The following is a 22,586-nucleotide window of genomic DNA, read 5'->3' as shown; positions in this document are numbered from 1 at the left end:
TTTTTCCCTTGCTGGTGAGGAGTTTTTGTCCTTTCTAGGAGGCAAGGTGTTCTGGTTGCGGGTGTTTTTTTCCTTTTTGTGCTGGTTTCTTCCCATCTTTGTGGATTTATCCACATGTCATCTGTGTAGTTGGTGACTTTTCCATTGGGTCTCTGAGTGGACACCCAGATTATTGATGATGAAGTATTTCTGTTACTTGGTTTTTCTTCTACCCATCTAGCCCCTCCACTGTACGACTGCTGAGGTCCACTCCAGGCCCTGCTTGTCTGGGGTGCATGTATAGCAGCTGCGGAACAGTGCGGGATGCTACCAGTTTCTTTTTCTGCTATCTTTGTCCCAGAATGATGCCTGCCAAATGTCAGTCTTCTGGATATAGAGGGGTCAGGGAGCTGCTTGAGGAGACAGTCTGTACTTTATAGGAGCTCAAGTGCTGAGCTGTGAGCTCTGTTTTTAATTCAGGGCTGTTAGCCTGCTATGTTTAATTCTGCTGCAGCAGAACTCATAAAAAAACCCTTTTTTTCTCAGATGCTCTATCTCGGGGGTTTGGGACTTCTTTGTGAGTGTCTGTTGTGCTGTCCTGCCCAGCTAGGAGGCAGTCTAGTCACTGTTCGCCTGCCGAGGCTCCGCTCTGCTGGTGTGAGGTTCGCTGTGTTTCTGCAGGCTCTGCCGTTCTGCTGCGGTCTCCGCCCTGCTGCCACCAGCTATGCCCTGCGGTGGAGTCTCTCTGTTGTAACGGTTCGCCTCGGCAATGGCAGGCTGTGTCTGCAATGGGCGTGGACCTCAGTAGGGGCTGATTGCCTCGGTAATGGTGGATGCCCCTCCTTCATGGAGCTGCACCATCCTGGGTTTAGCTGTGCCTTCAGGGAACCTCTCCACCTGGGGTGTTTGGAATTGCCGTTTTGTTTGTCCCACTGCGCTACCCAAAACGCTGTTTCCCTGAAATTTCCTGGCCTGGCTCACTGTCCAAGTCTTGTTCAGTCTCAAGTTCAGCCCTCTCAAGTCTCAGATTGCCGGTTCAACAGGGCACACGGACCAGTGCACATTGCACGGAGTGCTGTGTAGCGCCACTGTGCTACAGCACCAGCCAAAGCCTCTGCCTGGTGTCCCGCATCTCTTTTATACCTGGGAATTTCCTTGTTCCGTGGGCAACAAAGATCCGTCTGGAAATGCCGCCCTGACTCATCCTCTTAGCGCATTCACCCAGAGCTTCAATCCTGGGTTGTTCTCACCACGCCATCTTGAATCCCCTCTGGAATGCTTTCAAATTACGTTCCTATTCTGTGAAACCAATAGTGTAAAGTGCCATTGTAGTGCATTTTATTAAGACAATAAATAGATTCTCTTATCTGAAACCTTAATTCAGTTTACTACAGAATGTAACTAAGTAAGAATTATAGGTTATACAACACACACAGTCACACACACTTGAAAATAAAAACCCAGCATCCTTTTGGATTGCATTGTGTTTAACTGGTCTGTCTTCCCTAGCAATGAACATAGTTAGCACCCAGCTCTTACTAAGAGTTCCTTAAAGGTTTGCTAAGTTATTTTATTTTATTCTTGAAAGCATTTTTTCCATGGGATAGGTAAATATTTGAGTACATTGAAATATAATTTTAAATAATGATAGCTGGGGTGGGATGTTTGCGATCAACTAGCTCAGTTGCCACTTAATCGTCCAGTTCAAGTGCCATAATTTCGCCAGTAATTTTAGAAATTTTAAACTCTGTATGGCAATTTTCTCTACCTAAAAAAAAAAATTCTTCCAAATGTGATTATAGTTAGGTTGAATTACATAAATAAAATAAGATACTAATTTATGTGGACAGACTCCCTTGTAAACCTTTGTAAAAAAATTGACTTTTTCTTTACACCATTGTATAGTATTATGTTATCATAAGCACTTTTACAGATATTTGTTAAAATTCAAGGAGCCATAAGAGTTAATAGTCTGAACAGTTTCCCCAACCAATAAGATTCATTTCCATTTCCTGTGCATATCATGATGACACTGAGCTCAGCCTGCCTACTGATTGAGTTAGTTATTTAAATGCTGAAATGGCTTCTTAATAACTTCTTTAATTATTTAGCTATTTAACAGAGCTCTATCTTGTCTAGAAAATGATGACATTAAAACTGTTAACGTGATTCTGAGTGCTGGCATTATTTCTGGTTAATGATAATAACTCATATTTTTAGTAATGCTTTCTTATTTATATTTAACTCATTTTCTTTGCCTTTGTGTTACCTCAGTTCAAAAATCACAGCCTTGTCATGTTGACACAGGCCATCTTTAACCACCAAAAGCACAGCTCAGCCCCCAGACTCATTAATTTTGAATTAGGCAAGGTTGGCAACATCCCTGCACAGATGAATGGCTTTTGACTAAATGTGCTGTGTTCTCCTCAATAGGAAACAGCTTCCCCCACTGAACAAACACTGCCACTTTTATTACTGATCATTAATGGTTAGACATGAAGCTGGCTGTCCTCTTGATGTTACCCTAGTGATTACATATTCATTTAGTACATGCACTGTTACAGGCTCTGTGTCTTATCTACTTGTGATCATTTCTAGATAACAATATGCAGCCAGATTGTTCCTGAACCCTGACTCTCTGATATTGCTTGTTTTGTGTCACCTTGTTTGTTAACTCACTCCTTGATTACACGGCTCTTATGCCTAATACATTTTTATCACCTTGCAGCAAATTTCTAGTATCCTTATAGCCAAAGCTCATGTATCTGCTTTGTCAGAATCAGAGTCAGTTTGGTAGTGACTTCATCAGCATCTAGCAGTACAGTAACAAGTTTCTTCAACAGGATTGGGGAAGGAAACGTTTGGCTATATTCTTAGTATTTTTTTTTTTTTTTTGCATTCCAGAGACTTGGCAAAGGGAGAAGCTATGCCCACTAAGTCTGTTTACAGCCAAGTGTTTTTAGAATCTTAGAATTTTCTTTTTTGGAGTTCTTCATACTCTGGACCCATTGGAAAGCTGATAAAACAGATTGTCTGTAAGAGAGTCAATATAAAAATAGTCTGCAAGGATGCATGCCACCATCTGTGTTTTCTTATCTAGAAATTGTATCCCTGTCTCAGATTGACTTCCAAATTAATATGCTTATAAATATTAATTGATAGGGACAAATAGAAAAAATGTAAATGTGTGTGTGAATGTTTTACACACACACACACACACACACACGTTCTAATATATACAGAGTTTTGGATGAGAATTTCTTCTGAATTGGCAGATGAATTCAGTCTGCAGTTTTCTTTTCAATCTGTATTAATTAAAGTACATATAAGAATTTAAAGAATATTATCTTCTTGACTGGCATAGTGGCTTATGCCTGTTAGTCTCAAAAGTTTGGGAGGCAGAGGTGGGAGGATTCCTTGAGGCCAGGAATTTGAGACCAGCCTGGGCAACATAGTGAGGCCCTGTCTCTAAAATAATACTACTAATAATTATCTTTCATGATAGCAGTTTTGTAAGTTGTAAGTCAAAGGTTAATGATGGAGACATATATCAACCCTGATATCCTTGGTGAATCACAAAGCACTCAGAATTGCATTTACTTCTGGATTATGTATGAATGTGTAAATGATATACAGCTACCATGTACCAGAATGCTAGCTACTCCTAAGCATAGAGGGAGTACAGAGGGGAAAATTATTCATTAGGCAAAGCAGAAAATGTTAGGCTGACATGGCATTTAGGAAAAAGCTGTACTTGACCAAATAAGCTAATATTTGAAGGAAAACAAATAGGCAAATATGATCACATTTGGCTCAAATTATTGTTCTAGTAAAAATGAGTAACATTTCTCCTTTAAATGCTCCCGCCCCCCCCCGCTTTTGGTAAGAAATCAGTAGCAGAACATCCCAGAAGTTCTCTTTGTCTTGATTTATTGACATTGAAGCTCCATGCCTGGAGCAAAATCTCTCTGCAAACCTTGTTACATAGAGCTTATTATAAGTTTTTTTCATGTGTTTTTCTAATTAAAAATGGTTTTCCTTGGTCTAATAGTTGTAGGATGAAAATATCTAAAAGTGAAATGTGATAATCTCCTGGACCTTGTTTCATTTCTTACATTGTGTAAAGTACTTTTAATTGGACAATTTAGGAAAGATGTTTCTGGTAGCTGTGGAATGAAGCAACTAGAACATCCACAGAGTCTTGTTCAGTTGTCTAGATGGAGGCAACCAAATTAGATTAAAGGCTAATGTCTTCCCTTGTTTTATCCTTCCAATTTAATGTTATGGGTTTAGTGCAAAGTTAGCTTACAAGTAGACCTAGCCTGGTGTGGAGGAGTCAACAGCTCTCTATTGGGTGTTGATGCAATCATGTTAGAAGCACTATCCAACCAAGAGGAATTTCTGCTTGCATAGAGTCCTTTTAAAAGAAGGATAAAACCCTGAGTTCCAGAATTGGAGTGGAAAACTTTTTTTTTTTTTTTTCTGAGACAGAGTCTCACTCTGTGGCACAGTCTGGAGTGCAGTGGCATGAATTGGGCTCACTGCAACCTCCGCTTCCTGGGTCCAAGCGATTCTCATGCCTCAGTCTCCCGAGTAGCTGCAATTATAGGTGCACCACCATGCCTAGCCAGAGTTGAAGTCTTAAGAGGCAACAGAGCAAGCTCAGTACATGGTAGTGGGTAAATTACTCTCATCAAGTCACCTCTTAAGAACAGGTTTAGGCCAGGCGCGGTGGCTCAAGCCTGTAATCCCAGCACTTTGGGAGGCCGCGGTGAGTGGACCACGAGGTCAAGAGATCGAGCATTGCACTGGTAACAAGAGCGAAAACTCCGTCTCAAAAAAAAAAAAAGAACAGGTTTAGAGAAAAGAGATATAGTGAGAGTAGGAAAACCCTGACTTCTGGAAGGGGAGCAGCTAAGGGGTCCATACTGAGGGAGGTGCTAAAAAGAGCCTGAGATACACTAAGAGTATTTCCATGTATATGTTTATTCATATTCAAATATAGCAACTTCTAATATGTATTCTCTGGTCAGAAAAGTAACTGAAAAAATTCTATCAAGTAGGTTGATGTGTGTGTGCGTGCATGCGCGAGTGAGAGAGACAGAAAGAAAGAGAGAGAGAGAGAGATCCAGGTAGGATATCTCTGTGTAAACAAGTTAAGGAAATGGTTCTGCAGAACAAATTCTACCTCCTCTTGTAAATGCAGGACATAAGACATACAGGTGGACAAGCCATTTGAGAACCTGCAATGCCATCTCTGAACGAGCACCCCAAATTGTGCAGCTGGGGCCTGGTGCCTCATATACATACAACTGACACTTGTTCTGGAAAATGTCCCTAGTCTCTCCCCATGGATATGCCCAAGTCTGCAGAACAGCCCAGAGTTTACTTGTGCAGAAGCTGGAGCAGTAGCTGGAGCCCAGTCTGTGGTCCTTCTTAAGGCTTGCTTTAAGCAGTTTTTTTTTTTTTTCCAGTTGCTGTGTTCTTCCTGAACTATCTCACACCTAATCTTCAACTTGATGCCTGTGACCACACTATGACAGCAGTCTCCAGCCTGTTGCACATTAGAATCACCTGAGGAGTTTTCAGAAATGCTAATGCTTGGGTTTCACCCCGGAACACTTGAATCAGGGTTTCTGGTGGTGGGCCTAGGATTTGGGTCTTTAAAATCTTCCCAGGTAAGTCTAATGTGTAGTAAGGTTGAGAATCATTGTGTGTATGCCTCTAAAAATTCTGTAGGCATGGGTGAAACTAGTTACTAGTATTCAAGGATAAGGTCTTGGTTACTGAAAGGAGAAAAAAGTATATTAACATTTTGAAATTATGCCTATAAATGGTATTTTTGTACTTAAACCACTAAAATTTGTTTTTAAATTGTGGGAAGTTTTATTAAAGAAAATTAATAGATAACGAGTGGTTAATTGCTCATAGAAGGAAAAAACCTACATATAGCTTTTAGATAAATATTTTATAAGGAGATTTATATATCATAGCTAAAGAAGGGGTAATGATTTTATATTTAGATTAACTAAAGATGCCTTACATTGAATTCATTAAATATTAACAGTATCAAAGTGACTAATTGCCATAAAACTACATATTTTACACTGTATGAATGGGATGTGCACACAAACCGATTTGTCTAAATGACTTTATTATGTAAAAAAAAATCACATTATGTCTGGAAAAAACTTGCTAAGACATTTATTTAAACTTTCTTATATTCCTGTTGTTGCTTAAATGTCTTTAGAAAAAAAAGTGTTTAAAACTACATTTAATAGGCTGGGCACAGTGGTTCATGCCTGTAATTCCAGCACTTTGGGAGGCAAAGGAGGGCAGATTGCTTGAGCTCATGAGTTCAAGGCCAGCCTGGGCAACAGGGTAAAACCCAACTCTGTCTCTACAAAAAATATAAAAAATTAGCTGATCATAGTGACACATGCCTGTAGTCCGAGCTACTTGGAAGGCTGAGGTGGGAAGATCGCTGGAGCTCAGGAGTTCGAGGCTGCAGTGAGCTGTGTTCAAGCCACTGTAATCCACCTGGGGCAACAAAGTGAGATCCTGTCTCAATAACAAATAAACAAAAAACAAAAACCAAACCTTTATTTAATAAAGCATGGAGTTTGTTTTAAAGGCAATAAACGAATACCATAATCATATCATAATCTGTTTATATTAAATTTAAGTATTACACCAATATAAAATGTTCAGAGGTATTGTTCGACATAGGGCAATGAAGTAAAGTAGGTTGAGAGTAACCATTCTAGTAATTTTAGGAAAAATAAAAAATTTCGAACGTGTCTAATGTTGAATGAATTCTTTTTGGAGGTCCATATGTAAGAATATTCCTTTCTTTATGAGATGTCTTATGAGGTGAGGAGAGGAGTCTGCAAGTCTTCTGGTTCCTCTTGGCAAAAGGAGTTGGATGGGAAGGGGAAAGGAGTGAGAGGTCAGTTGGGGGCTCATTATCCATGGAACAATGGTAGGAGTAGGGAGCTGTGTAGGCCTGCCAAGAGCTGGCAAGGTACAGAGCCTAACAGGCAGCTCAGCTGTGAGTGAGCAACCACTGACAGAGTTTTTACTCAGGGCTCAGGCTGGGGACTCTAATGTTGTCAATCCAGGCTGGAAGTGAACACAAGAAACAATGGACAGGTGACCAGGTTAGAGTTTACAGATGGGGCTCCAGTAAATGACAATATAAGACTGCTTAATGGGAACTGAGGCAAAAGCCCAGTCTTGGGACTGCAGCATACGAAGTGGGCAGAAGTCCTCCTCTGGAAGTGGTGGGGTCCTATTGGAGCAATGAATGGACAGCAAAGGGTGCTTACTGAGCAACAGCTTGTACTTTGCCAAGATCAATGGGAGGCAACTAATACTGTGCTCGAAGGTGGGCAGATTGTTTTTGAGGAACACAGAATGGAGCCTTCATGACCTGAGGACAGATGTGCGGGTCTGGAGAGGCCGGCTATCAAGGAATTGAGGCAGGGCTGATATGTCCATGACATCTGGCTTTTGGCTCACAGCTGAAGCTGCCTTTAGCAGCTGGTCCTTATCGGCTACTTGACCCAAGGCTCTCCCATGCCTTTCCAAGGGCCAAACCATTTTTCTGACTGCAGGTCGCCAGAGGAGTCTCTACTTTGTGTTTTCCAGGTTTTCTTAGACATGCTACATATTATTTGAAGAGGGAATGAAATAAATTTTCCTCTGCTCCCCTTTTATCTCGTAACAGTAATTTTCAGGGGCTCATGAGAGACATGAAAGCAAATAATGAGAACATCCGTGCAACATGTATATTGAATAATTACTATGTGCTGTCCCTGAGACTATAAAGATGAGCAAAACAGATGTAGTTTCTGCCCCCTACAGAGCTTGAAATCTCATCAAGACACAGACAATTATCAAATAAACACTCAACTATATAAAGTCCTTATTACAATCCATGGTAACTGGTAACAGAAAAGCATCACCTAATATGAATATATATTCTTTTTTTTTTCTTTTTTTTTATTGCATTTTAGGTTTTGGGGTACATGTGCAGAGCATGCAATACAGTTGCATAGGTACACACAGGGCAGTGTGTTTTGTTTGCTTTCTCCCCTTCACCCACATTTGGTATTTCTCCCCTGGCAATCCCTCCCCACCACCCCCTCCCACTGGCCCTCCCCTTTTCCCCCCAATAGACCCCAGTGTTTAGTACTCCCCTCTCTGTGTCCATGTGTTCTCATTTTTCATCACCCGCCTATGAGTGAGAATATGCGGTGTTTCATTTTCTGTTCTTGTGTCAGTTTGCTGAGAATGATGTTCTCCAGATTCATCCATGTCCCTATAAACGACACGAACTCATCATTTCTGATTGCTGCATAATATTCCATGGTGTATATGTGCCACATTTTCCCAATCCAGTCTATCATTGATGGGCATTTGGGTTGATTCCAGGTCTTTGCTATTGTAAACAGTGCTGCAATGAACATTCGTGTGCATGTGTCCTTGTAGTAGAACGATTTATAGTCCTTTGGATATATACCCAGTAATGGGATTGCTGGGTCAAATGGGAATTCTATTTCTAAGGCCTTGAGGAATCGCCACACCGTCTTCCACAATGGTTGGACTAATTTACACTCCCACCAACAGTGTAAAAGTGTTCCTTTTTCTCCACATCCTCTCCAGCATCTGTTGTCTCCAGATTTTTTAATGATCGCCATTCTAACTGGTGTGAGATGGTATCTCAATGTGGTTTTGATTTGCATCTCTCTGATGACCAGTGACGATGAGCATTTTTTCATATGATTGTTGGCCTCATATATGTCTTCTTTCGTAAAGTGTCTGTTCATATCCTTTGACCACTTTTGAATGGTCTTGTTTGTTTTTTTCCTGTAAATCTGTTTGAGTTCTTTGTAAATTCTGGATATCAGCCCTTTGTCAGATGGGTAAACTGCAAAAATTTTTTCCCTTTCTGCTGGTTGCCAATTCACATTAGAGACTGTTTCTTTTGCTGTGCAGAAGCTGTGGAGTTTCATTAGGTCCCATTTGTCTATTTTGGCTTTTGTTGCCAATACTTTTGGTGTTTTGTTCATGAAGTCCTTGCCTACTCCTATGTCCTGGATGGTTTTGCCTAGATTTGCTTCTAGGGTTTTTATGGTGCTGGGTCTTATGTTTAAGTCTTTAATCCATCTGGAGTTAATTTTGGTGTAAGGTGTCAGGAAGGGGTCCAGTTTCTGCTTTCTACACATGGCTAGCCAGTTTTCCCAACACCATTTGTTGAAAGGGAGGCCTTTCCCCATTGCTTGTTTTTGTCAGGTTTATCAAAGATTGTATGGTTGTAGCTATGTTGTGTTGCCTCTGATGCCTCTGTTCTGTTCCATTGATCTATATCTCTGTTTTGGTACCAGTACCATGCTTTTTTGATTACTGTAGCCTTATAGTATAGTTTGAAATCCGGTAGTGTGATGCCCCCCACTGTGTTCTTTTTGCTTAGAATTGACTTGGCTATGCAGGCTCTCTTTTGGTTCCATATGAAGTTCAAGGTGGTTTTTTCCAGTTCTTTGAAGAAAGTCAATGGTAGCTTGATGGGGATAGCGTTAATTCTGTAAATTACTTTGGGCAGTATAGCCATTTTCACAATATTAATTCCTCCTAACCATGAACATGGAATGTTTCTCCATCTGTTTGTGTCCTCTCTGATTTCGTTGAGCAGTGGTTTGTAGTTTTCCCTGAAGAGGTCCCTTACGTTCCTTGTGAGTCATATTCCAAGGTATTTTATTCTTTTTGTAGCAATTGTGAATGGCAGTTCATTCCTGATTTGGCTCTCTTTAAGTCTGTTATTGGTGTAGATGAATGCTTGTGATTTTCGCACATTGATTTTATATCCTGAGACTTTTCTGAAGTTGCTTATCAGTTTCAGGAGTTTTTGGGCTGAGGCGATGGGGTCTTCTAGGTATATTATCATGTCGTCTGCAAATAGAGACAATTTGGCTTCCACCTTTCCTATTTGAATAGCCTTTATTTCTTTTTCCTGCCTGATTGCTGTGGCTAGAACTTCCAGTACTATATTGAATAGGAGTGGTGAGCGAGGGCATTCTTGTCTAGTGCCGGATTTCAAAGGGAATGCTTCCAGTTTTTGCCCATTCAATATGATATTGGCTGTTGGTTTGTCATAAATAGCTTTTATTACTTTGAGATACATTCCATCGATATCGAGTTTATTGAGGGCTTTTAGCATAAAGGGCTGCTGAATTTTGTCAAATGCCTTCTCTGCATCAATTGAGATAATCATGTGGTTTTTGTTTTTGGTTCTGTTTATGTGGTGAATTACGTTGATAGACTTGCGTATGTTGAACCAGCCTTGCATCCCTGGGATGAATCCTACTTGTTCATGATGAATAAGTTTTTTGATTTGCTGTTGCAATCGGCTTGCCAATATTTTATTGAAGATTTTTGCATCTATGTTCATCATGGATATAGGCCTGAAGTTTTCTTTTCTAGTTGGGTCTCTGCCGGGTTTTGGTATCAGGATGATATTGGTCTCGTAGAATGATTTGGGTAGGATTCCTTCTTTTTGGATTATTTGGAATAGTTTCAGAAGAAATGGTACCAGCTCCTCTTTGTGTGTCTGGTAGAATTCGGCTGTGAACCCATCTGGACCTGGGCTTTTTTTGTGTGGTAGGCTCTTAATTGCTGCCTCAACTTCTGACCTTCTTATTGGTCTATTCATAGTTTCAGCTTTCTCCTGGTTTAGGCTTGGGAGGACACAGGAGTCCAGGAGTTTATCCATTTCTTCCAGGTTTACTAGTTTATGTGCATAGAGTTGTTTTTAATATTCTCTGATGATGGTTTGAATTTCTGTGGAATCTGTGGTGATTTCCCCTTTATCATTTTTTATTGCATCTATTTGGTTGTTCTCTCTTTTCTTCTTAATCAATCTGGCTAGTGGTCTGTCTATTTTGTTGATCTTTTAAAAAAACCAGCTCTTGGATTTATTGATTTTTTGAAGGGTTTTTCGTGTCTCAATCTCCTTCAGTTCATCTCTGATCTTAGTTATTTCTTGTCTTCTGCTGGGTTTTGAGTTTTTTTGATCTTGCTCCTCTAGCGCGTTCAATTTTGACGATAGGGTGTCAATTTTGGATCTCTCCATTCTTCTCATATGGGCACTTATTGCTATATACTTTCCTCTAGAGACTGCTTTAAATGTGTCCCAGAGATTCTGGCATGTTTTGTCTTCGTTCTCATTGGTTTCGAAGAACTTCTTTAATTCTGCCTTCATTTCGTTGTTTATCCAGTCAACATTCAGGAGCCAGCTTTTCAGTTTCCATGAAGCTGTGCGGTTCTGGGTTGGTTTCTGAATTATGAGTTTTAACTTGATAGCACTATGGTCTGAGAGGCTGTTTGTTATGATTTCAGTTGTTTTGCATTTGCTGAGCAGTGCTTTACTTCCAATTATGTGGTCAATTTTAGAGTAGGTATGATGTGCTGCTGAGAAAAATGTATATTCTGTGGATTTGGGGTGGAGAGTTCTGTAAATGTCTATCAGGTTTGCTTGCTCCAGGTCTGAGTTCAAGCCCTGGATATCCTTGTTGATTTTCTGTCTGTTTGATCTGTCTAATATTGACAGTGGAGTGTTAAAATCTCCCACTATTATTGTGTGGGAGTCTAAGTCTCTTTGTAAGTCGTTAAGAACTTGCCTTATGTATCTGGGTGCTCCTGTATTGGGTCCATATATGTTTAGGATCGTTAGCTCTTCTTGTTGTATTGATCCTTTTACCATTATGTAATGGCCTTCTTTGTCTCTTTTGATCTTTGTTGCTTTAAAGTCTATTTTATCAGAGATGAGGATTGCAACTCCTGCTCTCTTTTGCTCTCCATTTGCTTGGTAAATCTTCCTCCATTCCTTTATTTTGAGCCTTTGTGTATCCTTGCATGTGAGATGGGTTTCTTGGATACAGCACACTGCTGGGTTTTGGCTTTTTATCTAATTTGCCAGTCTGTGTCTTTTGATTGGTGCACTTAGTCCATTTACATTTCGGGTTAATATTGTTATGTGTGAGTTTGACACTGCCATTTTGATGCTAGCTGGCTGTTTTGCCCGTTAGTTGTTGTAGATTCTTCATTATGTTGATGCTCTTTAGCATTTAGTGTGATTTTGGAATGGCTGGTACTGGTTGTTCCTTTCTATGTGTAGTGCCTCTTTCGGGATCTCTTGTAAAGCAGGCCTGGTGGTGACAAAATCTCTGAGTACTTGCTTGTTCGCAAAGGATTTTATTTTTCCTTCAGTTATGAAGCTCAGTCTGGCTGGATATGAAATTCTGGGTTGAAAGTTCTTTTCTTTAAGGATGTTGAATATTGGCCCCCACTCTCTTCTGGCTTGTAGAGTTTCTGCCGAGAGATCTGCTGTGAGTCTGATGGGCTTCCCTTTGTGGGTGACCCGACCCTTCTCTCTGTCTGCCCTTTGTATTTTCTCCTTTATTTCAACCTTGTTGAATCTGACGATTATGTGCCTTGGGGTTGCTCTTCTTGCGGAATATCTCTGTGGTGTTCTCTGTATTTCCTGCATTTGAGTGTTGGCCTGTCTTTCTAGGTGGGGGAAATTTTCCTGGATAATGTCCTGCAGAGTATTTTCCAGCTTGGATTCATTCTCTTTATCACATTCTGGTACGCCTATCAAACGTAGGTTAGGTCTCTTCACATAGTCCCACATTTCTTGGAGACTTTGTTCATTCCTTTTTGTGCTTTTTTCTCTGATCTTGGTTTCTCATTTTATTTCATTGAGTTGTTCCTCGACTTCTGATATTCTTTCTTCTGCTTGGTCAATTCGGGTATTGAAACTTGTGCATGTTTCGCGAAGTTCTCGTATTGCGTTTTTCAGCTCCTTTAATTCATTCATATTCCTCTCTAAGGTATCCATTCTTGTTATCATTTCCTCAAATCTCTTTTCAAATCTTTTTTCAAGGTTCTTAGTTTCTTTACGTTGATTTAAAACATGTTCTTTTAGCTCACAAAAGTTTCTCATTATCCACCTTCTGAAGTCTACTTCTGTCATTTCGTCACAGTCATTCTCCGTCCAGCTTTGTTCCCTTGCTGGTGAGGAGTTTTGGTCCTTTCTAGGTGGCGATGTGTTCTGGTTTCGGGTGTTTTCCTCCTTTTTGCGCTGGTTTCTTTCCATCTTTGTGGATTTATCCACCTGTCGTCTGTGTAGTTACTGATTTTTTGATTGGATCTCTGAGTGGACACCCAAATTGTTGATGATGGAGTATTTCTGTTACTTGGTTTTCCTTCTACCAGTCTAGCCCCTTCGCTGTATGACCGCTGAGGTCCACTCCAGGCCCTGCTTGTCTGGGGTGCACCTGTAGTGGCTGCAGAACAGCGATGGATGCTACCAGTTTCTTTTTCTGCTATCTTTGTCCCAGGATGATGTCTGCCGAATGTCAGTCTTATGGATATAGAGGGGTCAGGGAGTTGCTTGAGGAGACAGTCTGTAGGAGCTCAAGTACTGAGCTGTGAGCTCTGTTGTTCATTCAGGGCTGCTAGGCTGCTATGTTTAGTTCTGCTGCAACCTAACTCATAAGAAAACCCCTTTTTTTTCCTCAGATGCTCTCTCTGGGTGGGGGTTGGGGCTTTCCTTGTGAGTGTCCGCCTCACTGTCCTGCCCAGTTAGGAGGCAGTCTAGTCACTTTTTGCCTGCCGAGGCTCCGCCCTGCTGGTGTGAGGTTCGCCCTATTCCTGCAGGCTCCGCCCTTCTGCTGTGGTCTCCGCCCTGTTGCCTCTGGCTACGCCCTGTGGAGGAGTCTCTCTGTTTTACCGGGTTGCCTCGGCAGCGGCAGGCTGCGTTAGCAATGGGTGTGTACCTCAGTAGGGGCTGATTGCCTCAGTAATGGCTGACGCCCCTCCCCCACAGAGCTGCACTTTAAAAAAAAAACCTATTCATTGGGAGCGTTTGGAATCGCCGTTTTGTTTGTCACACTGCGCTCCCCCAAACGCTGAGTCCCTGGGATTTCCTGGGCTGGGTCACAGTTCAAGACCCGTTCAGTCTCAAGTTCAGCCCTCTCAGGTCTTAGTTTGCCAGTTCAACAGGGCACCCGTAACAGTGCGCTTTTGTATGGAGCGCTGTGGAGTGCCTCTGCGCTCTGGCGCGGGCCGGAGCTGCACCGACTGCCGGCTATGCCAGCGGAGACCTCTGCCTGGCATCCCGCGTCTTTTTTATACCTGGGAATTTCCCCGTTCTGTGGGCAACTAAGATCCGTCTGGAAATGCTTCCCCAACTCACACTCTCTGTGCGTCCAGCGAGAGCTTCAATCCTGGGTTGTTCTCACAGTGCCATCTTGAGTCCTCCTGAATATATATTCTAACTGGGGATTAAAATGTCATAGTCAGTAGTAGGGCTATTAGTTTTCTATTGCTGTGTAACAAATAATCACAAATATAGTGGCTTAAAACAACTTATGTATTATTTCAGTTTCCATGGATCTAGAGTCTGGACATGTTTATGCTGGATCCTTTGTTCAGAGTCTCACCAAGGTTTGGAGATGTGGGAGCTGCAAGGTCCTCTTTTTGGAGCTTGAGGTCCTCTTTTCTGCTCATTGTTTATTGGCAAAATTTAGTTCGTTGAGGTTATAAGTTCTTGCTTTGTTGCTGGCTGTCAACTGGGGGCCATTCTCAGATCCTAGAAACTGCCTGCTGTTTGCTACATGGCCCTTTTTACAATATGGCACTGTGCTCCATCAAGGTCAGCAAGATAATCTCTTTCACACTTCTAATCTCTCCAACCTCTTTTAGGGGCTCACCTGATTAAGTTAGACCTACCCAGGATAATTTTCCTTTCGATGAACTCAGTGTCCAATGATCAGGACCATAATTCATCTGCCAAATCCTTCTGCCATTTAAGGTAATGTAATCATGGGAGAACTGTCCCATCATATTCACAAGTCCTTCTCACACTCATGGGGAGGGTATTGTACAGGTATGTGTAATAGGGGGCAGGATTCTTGGGTCTGTCTTCGAATTCTGCTAACCACAGTGGAAAAGAGTTTGATTGGGACTTCATGTTGAAAAATAAAATGAAAACAAAATAAACCTTATAAACATTTCAAAATTCATGTTAATTCCACCTATGAGCTCATTCTTAATGAAAAATAAGAAATCAGTTGTTTTAGATTAGTGTGTCTGACAAAATTGTCAGCTGTCATACAATTTTTTACTTCTTAAATACAGGCATACTTCATTTTATTGCACCTCTATTGTGCTTTGCAGGTACTGCCTTTTTTACAAATTGAAGATGTTGATCAAGTCTACTGCCATCGTTTTTACAATAGCACATGCACACTTTGCATCTCTGTGTCACATTTTGGTAATTCTAGAAATATACATATATATATATATTTTTATTTTGAGATGGAGTTTCACTCTTGTTGCCCAGACTGGAGTGCAATGGTGAGATCTTGGCTCACTACAACCTCTGCCTCCTGGGTTCAAGTGATTCTTCTGCCTCAGCCTCCCTGGTGGCTGGGATTACAGGCACCTGCCACTGTGCCCAGCTGTTTGTATTTTTAGTAGAGATGGGGTTTCACCATGTTGGCCAGGGTAGTAGTATTATTATATCTGCTATTGTCATTTGTGATCAGTGTTCTTTGATGTTACTATTGTAATTGTTTGGCGCACAATAAACACTGACCATATGACTGTGAACTTAATCTATAGGTGTGTGTGTTTTAACTGCACTACCAACTGGCCAGTCTTTCATCTCTTTCCCTCTCCTTGGGCCTCCCTATTCCCTGAGACACAACCATATTGAAATTAGGCCAGTCAATAACTTTACAATGGACTCTAGGTGTTCAAGTGAAACAAAGAGTCATGAGTCTATCTTTTTAAATCAAAAGCTATTATAGAAATGATTAAGCTTGGTGAGGAAGATATGTAAAAAGCCTAGGTAGGCTGAAAACTAGACCATTGTGCCAGTTAGCCAAGGATGTGAATGCAAAGGAAAAATTCTTAAAGGATATTAAAAGTGCTACTCCAGTGAACACACAAATGGTACAAAGGGCATCTGCCTTATTGCTGATAAAAAGAAAGTTTGAGTGGTCTGAATTGAAGATAAAACCAATTTGGCTGTTGAAACTTGTGCATGCTTCACAAAGTTCTCCTGTTGTGTTTTTCAGCTCCATCAATTCATTCATATTCCTCTCTAAGTTGTCCATTCTTGTTATCATTTCATCAAATCTTTTTTCAAGGTTCTTAGTTTCTTTGCATTGAGTTAGAACATGTTCTTTTAGCTCACAGAAGTTTCTCATTACCCACCTTCTGAAGTCTGATTCTGTCATTTCATCACACTCATTGTCCATCCAGCTTTGTTCCCTTGCTGGTGAGGAGTTGTGATCCCCTGTAGGAGGAGAAGTGTTCTGGTTTCGGGTGTTTTCCTTCTTTTTGCACTGGCTTTTTCCCATCTTTGTGGATTTATTCACCTGTCGTCTATATAGTTGCTGATTTTCAGATTGGGTCTCTGAGTGGACATCCAGGTTGTTGATGATGAAGTTATTTCTGTTTCTTAGCTTTCTTTCTAACAGTCTGGCCCCTCTGCTGTAGGACTGCTGAGGTCCACTCCAGGCCCTGCTTGCCTGGGGATCACCTGCAGCAGCTGAAGAACAGTAAGGGTTGCTACCAGTTCCTTCTTCTGCTATCTTTGTCCCAGAATGATGCCCGCCAAATGTCAGTCTGATCAGTCCTTTGTGAGGTGACTCTTTGGATATACAGGGGTCAGGGAGCTGCTTGAGAAGACAGTATGTTCTTTATAGGACCTCAAGTGTTGAGTGAGCTGTGAGCTCTGTTGTTCTTTCAGAGCTGCTAGGCAGGTATGTTTAAGTCTGCTGCAGCAGAACTCAGAAACTGCCTTTTTTTTTTCTAGGTGCTCTGTCCTGGGGAGTTAGGGCTTTATGAGTGTTCGTTGTGCTGCTGCCTTTTTTTTTTTTCAGGGCTACCCTGCCCAGCAAGGAGGCAGCCTAGTCCCTGTCTGCCTGCAGAGGCTTTGCTGAGCTCCGCCCTGCTGCTGTTGAGCTTCCCTGTAGTCCTGTTTATATGGGTGTGGTTAGAACTGCCTCGGCAATGGTGGCCCGCCTCTGTAAGAGTGGACTCTCTCTGGTGTGGTGGGTTGCCTTGGCAATGGCAAGCTGCCTCAGTAATGGGGGAATACCTCTGTAGGGGTGGAGTGCCTCGGTAATGGTGGACGCCCCTCCCCCACTGAGCTGCACCATCCTGGGTTCAGCTGTGCTTGCTGTGAAACTCTTAACCCCGAGAATTTCCAATTGCTGTTTTTTTTGTTCGTTTTTTTTGGGGTGGGACCCACCGAGCCTGATCACCTGGCTCCCTGCCTCAGAGCCTTTTTTTTTTTTTTAAGTTGAATGGTTGCCTCTATCCTAGGTGTTTCAGTCGCCTGCTGAAAGGGTGCCAGGATCTGTTTGATTTCCCGTGCGGCGACCCATTGCACCAGCTGAAACAACAGCACTACCCAGGAATCTCCTGGCCAGCTTAAAAGGGCAACCAGACCAGTGTATTTTGTATGGAGAGCCACCAAGCTATGGCGCTGGCGAAACAGCTGCGCCAGCTAAAACAGCTGTGCTGGCCGAAACAGCCACGCTGGCGACCCATAGGGCTTCTCTGCCTAGGACTCTCCTGGTCTGTGGGCAATAAAGATCTGTCTGAAAATGTGGCATCCACTCACCCTCTGCAGTTTCACTGGGAGCTGCAATCCTGAGCTGCTCCTAAAAGGGCCACCAGAAGACAAGAAATAACTAAGATCAGAGCTGAACTGAAGGAGATAGAGACAAGAAAACTCTTCAAAAAATCAATAAATTGAGGAGCTGGTTTTTTGAAAAGATCAACAAAATAGACAGACCACTAGCCAGATTAATTAAAAAAAAAAGAGAAAATAACCAAATAGATGCAATAAAAAATGATAAAGGGAAAATCGCCACAGATCCCACAGAAATTCGTACCATCATCAGAGAATATTACAAACAACTCTATGCACATAAACTAGTAAACCTGGAAGAAATGGATAAATTTCTGGACACTTGCATCATCCCATGCCTAAACCAGGAAGAAGTTGAAACCATGAATAGACCAATAACAAAATCTGAAGTTGAGACAGCAATTAAGAGCCTACCACACAAAAAAAGCCTGGGTCCAGATGGGTTCACAGCCGAATTCTACCAGACACACAAAGAGGAACTGTTACCATACCTCCTGAAACTATTCCAAATAATCCAAAAAGAGGGAATCCTTCCCAAATCATTTTATGAGACCAACATCATTTTGATACCAAAACCTGGCAGAGACTCAACAAGAAAAGAAAACTTCATGCCAATATCCATGATGAACATAGATGCAAAAATCTTCAATAAAATACTGGCAAGCCGATTGCAACAGCACATCAAAAAGCTTATCCACCATGATCTAGTAGGATTCATCCCAGGGATGCAAGGCTGGTTCAACATACACAAGTCTATAAACGTAATTCACCACATAAACAGAACCAAAAACAAAAACCACATGATTATCTCAATTGATGCAGAGAAGGCCTTTGACAAAATTCAACAGTACTTTATGCTAAAAAACCTCAATAAACTCGGTATTGATGGAACGTATCTCAAAATAATAAAAGCAATTTATGAGAAACCCACAGCCAATATCATACTGAATGGGCAAAAACTGGAAGCATTCCCTTTTGTCTCAGGATACAAAATCAATGTGCAAAAATCACAAGCATTCCTCTACACCAATAACAGACTTAAAGAGAGCCAAATCAAGAATGAACTGCCATTCACAATTACTACAAAGAGAATAAAATACCTAGGAATACAACTAGCAAGGAATGTAAAGGACCTCCTCAAAGAAAACTACAAACCACTGCTCAACGAAATAAGAGAGGATACAAACAGATGGAGAAACATTTCATGTTCAAGGTTAGGAAGAATCAATATCGTGAAAATGGCCATACTGCCCAAAGTAATTTACAGATTCAATGCTATCCCCATCAAGCTACCAATGACCTTCTTCACAGAACTGGAAAAAGCTACCTTAAACTTCATATGGAAAAAAAAGAGAGCCCACATAGCCAAATCAACTCTAAGTAAAAAGAACACAGCAGGAGGCATCACACTACCAGATTTCAAACTATACTACAAGGCTACGGTAATCAAAACAGCATGGTACTGGTACAAAAACAGAGATATAGACCAATGGAACAGAACAGAGGCATCGGAGGCAAAACAGCATATCCACAACCATACAATCTTTGACAAACCTGACAAAAAAAAGCAATTGGGGAAAATATTCCCTGTTTAATAAATGGTGTTCGGAAACTGGCTAGCTATGTGCAGAAAGCAGAAACTGGACCCCTTCCTGACACCTTACACTAAAATTAACTCCAGATGGATTAAAGACTTAAACATAAGACCCAGCACCATAAAAACCCTAGAAGCAAATCTAGGCAAAACCATCCAGGATATAGGATTAGGCAAGGACTTCATGACCAACACACCAAAAGCATTGGCAACAAAGGCCAAATTAGACAAATGGGACCTAATGAAACTCCACAGCTTCTGCATGGCAAAAGAAACAGTCATTAGCGGGAATCGGCAACCAACAGAATGGGAAAAAATTTTTGCAGTTTAACCATCTGACAAAGGGCTGATAACCAGAATTTACAAAGAACTCAAACAGATTTACAAGAAAAAAACAAACAAGCCCATTCAAAAGTGGGCAAAGGATATGAACAGACACTTTACAAAAGAAGACATACATAAGGCCAACAAACATATGAAAAAATGCTCATCAGTGGTCATTAGAGAGATGCAAATCAAAACTACATTGAGATACCATCTCACTCCAGTTAGAATGGCGATCATTAAAAAATCTGGAGACAACAGATGCTGGAGAGGATGTGGTGAAATAGGTACACTTTTACATTGCTGGTGGGAGTGTAAATTAGTTCAACCATTGTGGAAGACAGTGTGGTGATTCCTCAAGGACCTAGAAATAGAAATTCCATTTGACCGAGCAATCCCATTTCTGGGTATATATCTGAAGAATTATAAATTGTTCTACTATAAGAACAGATGCACATGTTATTCATTGCAGCACTGTTTACAATAGCAAAGACCTGGAATCAACCAAAATGCCCATCAATGATAGACTGGACTGGGAAAATGTGGCACATATACACCATGGAATATTATGCAGCAATCAAAAACGGTGAGTTCGTGTCCTTGGATGAACCTGGAGAACATCATCCTCAGCAAACTGACACAAGAACAGAAAATGAAATACTGCATGTTCTCACTTATAGGCAGGTGTTGAACAATGAGAACACATGGACACAGGGAGGGGAGCCCTGGACACTGGGGTGTTTTTGGGGGAATAGGGGAGGGACAGCAGGGGGTTGGGAGTTGGGGAGAGATAGCATGGGGAGAAATGCCAGATGTGTGTGAAGGGGAGGGAAGCAGCAAATCACACTGTCACGTGTGTACCTATGCAACTATCTTGCACATTCTTCACATGTACCCCAAAACCTAAAATGCAAGAAAAAAAGAGATAAAACCAGCCACAACATTCTCTCAAACCAAAGCCTAACTCAGAGGAGACTCTATTCTCTCTTCAATTCTGTGAAGGCTGAGAGGTAAAGAAGCTACTGAAGAAAAGTTGAAAGCTAGTACAGATTTGTTCATGAGGTTTAAGGGAAGATGCCATCTCCATAACATCAAAGTGCAAGGGGAAGCAGCAAGTGCTGATGTAGGAGTTGCAGCAAGCTATTCAGAAGATACGTTCATTGGTAAAGGTGGCTACACTAAACAACACATTTTCAATGTAAATGAAGCACCATTCTATTAGAGGAAGATGATATCTAGGACTTTTGTAGCTAGAGAGAAGAAGTCAATACTTGCTTCAAAGGACAGGGTGACTGTCTTGTTAGGGTCTGATGAAGCTTGTGACTTTAAGTTGAAGCCAATTCTCTTTTATTATTCTGGAAATGCAAGAGCCCTTAAAAATTATGCTAAATCTACTCTGCCTGTGCTCTAGAAATGGAACAACACAGCCTGGATGACAGCACATCTGGGAACGTGGCAGCATAATCTTAAGCCTCTCTCAGTAACCCTTTCTTCTTCCATTTTTTCTTACAGATATTTCCTGCAATACATTTCTTACATTTTATATCCTATCTTTGTGCTTTTTTTCTGAGGTACCCAGACTAAGTGGAATGAATTAATATGTGGAACACTCTTAGACTAAGGCTTGGTGTATATTAGGTCTAGATAAATTTGATATGTTATCATTAACTTGTGAAAGCAGAGCATTGCCAGCTGGAAGAACAATAAATGCCAAGGCCCTGACCTGGGAAGGAACTTCACAGATTGAAAGGACAGAAGGCAAAATTGTGTCTGAATCATAGTAAGAAGAGGAAAGATGGAAGTGGTACCAAATGAAGGAGGTCCTTGTAAAGAGGCTTTAAATGACCTGAAGTCGGTAGGAGATTCACAGGATCTTATATTGCTTTAGAAACATCACTCTGGCTGTTATATGGAGACTGGACTACAGGGAGTAAGAGCAGAGGCAGGAAAACCAGTTAGGAGACAGTTTCAGCAGTTCAGGTGAGAAAGAATGGTGGTCAGGACTAGGATAGAGGAGAGGAGCTAGTGAGAAGTGGTCAGCCTCAGCATGCATTCTCAAGGTTAATATGAGGAAACTTATTGATGAATTGCATTTGAGGTTGAAAGAGAAATCAAGGTATCTTCTACATTTTGGACCTGAATGCTTAGATAACTGTCAATGCCATATCCTGAGACGGAAAATGTTTGGGGGTAAAGGATGGGGATGTAGTTACCGAGGTGGAAATTAGTAGTTTTATTCTCACCGTGTTGCACTTGTGATTCCTACCAAGGAACGATAACCAGGTTGAGGTTTATTTTGGGAAAGGCTAAGAACATTTCTTAAAAAGTCTTGTGAGACATATTGCTAGATAAATTTCCACAAGGGGTTTCTAATTTATGCTTTTATCAGTAATGAGTGAAAAAGTCTGTTTTACAACAACTCCTCTGTGGGCTACTAAGTCCAGAGGTGAGGCAGGAAAAGCAGATGGTTTTTTGTTTTTGTTTTTTTGGCAATCTCTAGCTAATGACTCTACTTGTTGGAGACATTGGAGGAGTTGATGGAGGCTGCCCCTTACTTGCCTCCCACTTGTGTAGTTTTAGGGTGCAGACTTTCGGATAGATATTAGTGCTTTTTCTAAATCTTTTTTGAATCAATATGGAAGTTTGTTGGAAAGTTGTGTGTGATTCTGGACTATATTGAATTTTTATTATTTATTTTGGGAAGTATATTTGTATGGGCATCTAAACATATACATACACATAGATTTTGAACATATTAAAAAATAATTTTAGAAAGAACTATCATTTGACCTAACAATCTAATTACTGGGTAAATACCCAAAGGAATATAGATTTTTTCACAAAAAGGCACATGCATATGTATGTTCATCACAGTACTTTTCACAATAGCAAAGACATGGAATCAAACTAGACGCCCACCTGCTGAGGACTGGATAAAGAAAATGTGGTACACATACA

The 22,586-nt window shown here is 41.1% G+C and overlaps 1 long non-coding RNA gene across 1 annotated transcript in view; it reads left to right on the top strand.

Moving 5' to 3' along the window:
- LOC144578864 (uncharacterized) overlaps positions 1 to 22,586 on the top strand; it is a 263,235-nt gene that overhangs the window by 82,045 nt on the left and 158,604 nt on the right. Inside the window, exon 2 of the long non-coding RNA XR_013525314.1 lies at positions 5,454 to 5,657. This is a non-coding gene — a long non-coding RNA (uncharacterized LOC144578864). The remainder of the gene's footprint in view (positions 1 to 5,453; positions 5,658 to 22,586) is intronic.

The sequence above is a fragment of the Callithrix jacchus genome, chromosome 13 (assembly GCF_049354715.1).
Source record: "Callithrix jacchus isolate 240 chromosome 13, calJac240_pri, whole genome shotgun sequence".
Lineage (NCBI taxonomy): Eukaryota > Metazoa > Chordata > Mammalia > Primates > Cebidae > Callithrix > Callithrix jacchus.
Note: the sequence above shows the minus strand (reverse complement) of the source record. Positions and strands in the feature narration are given on the sequence as shown.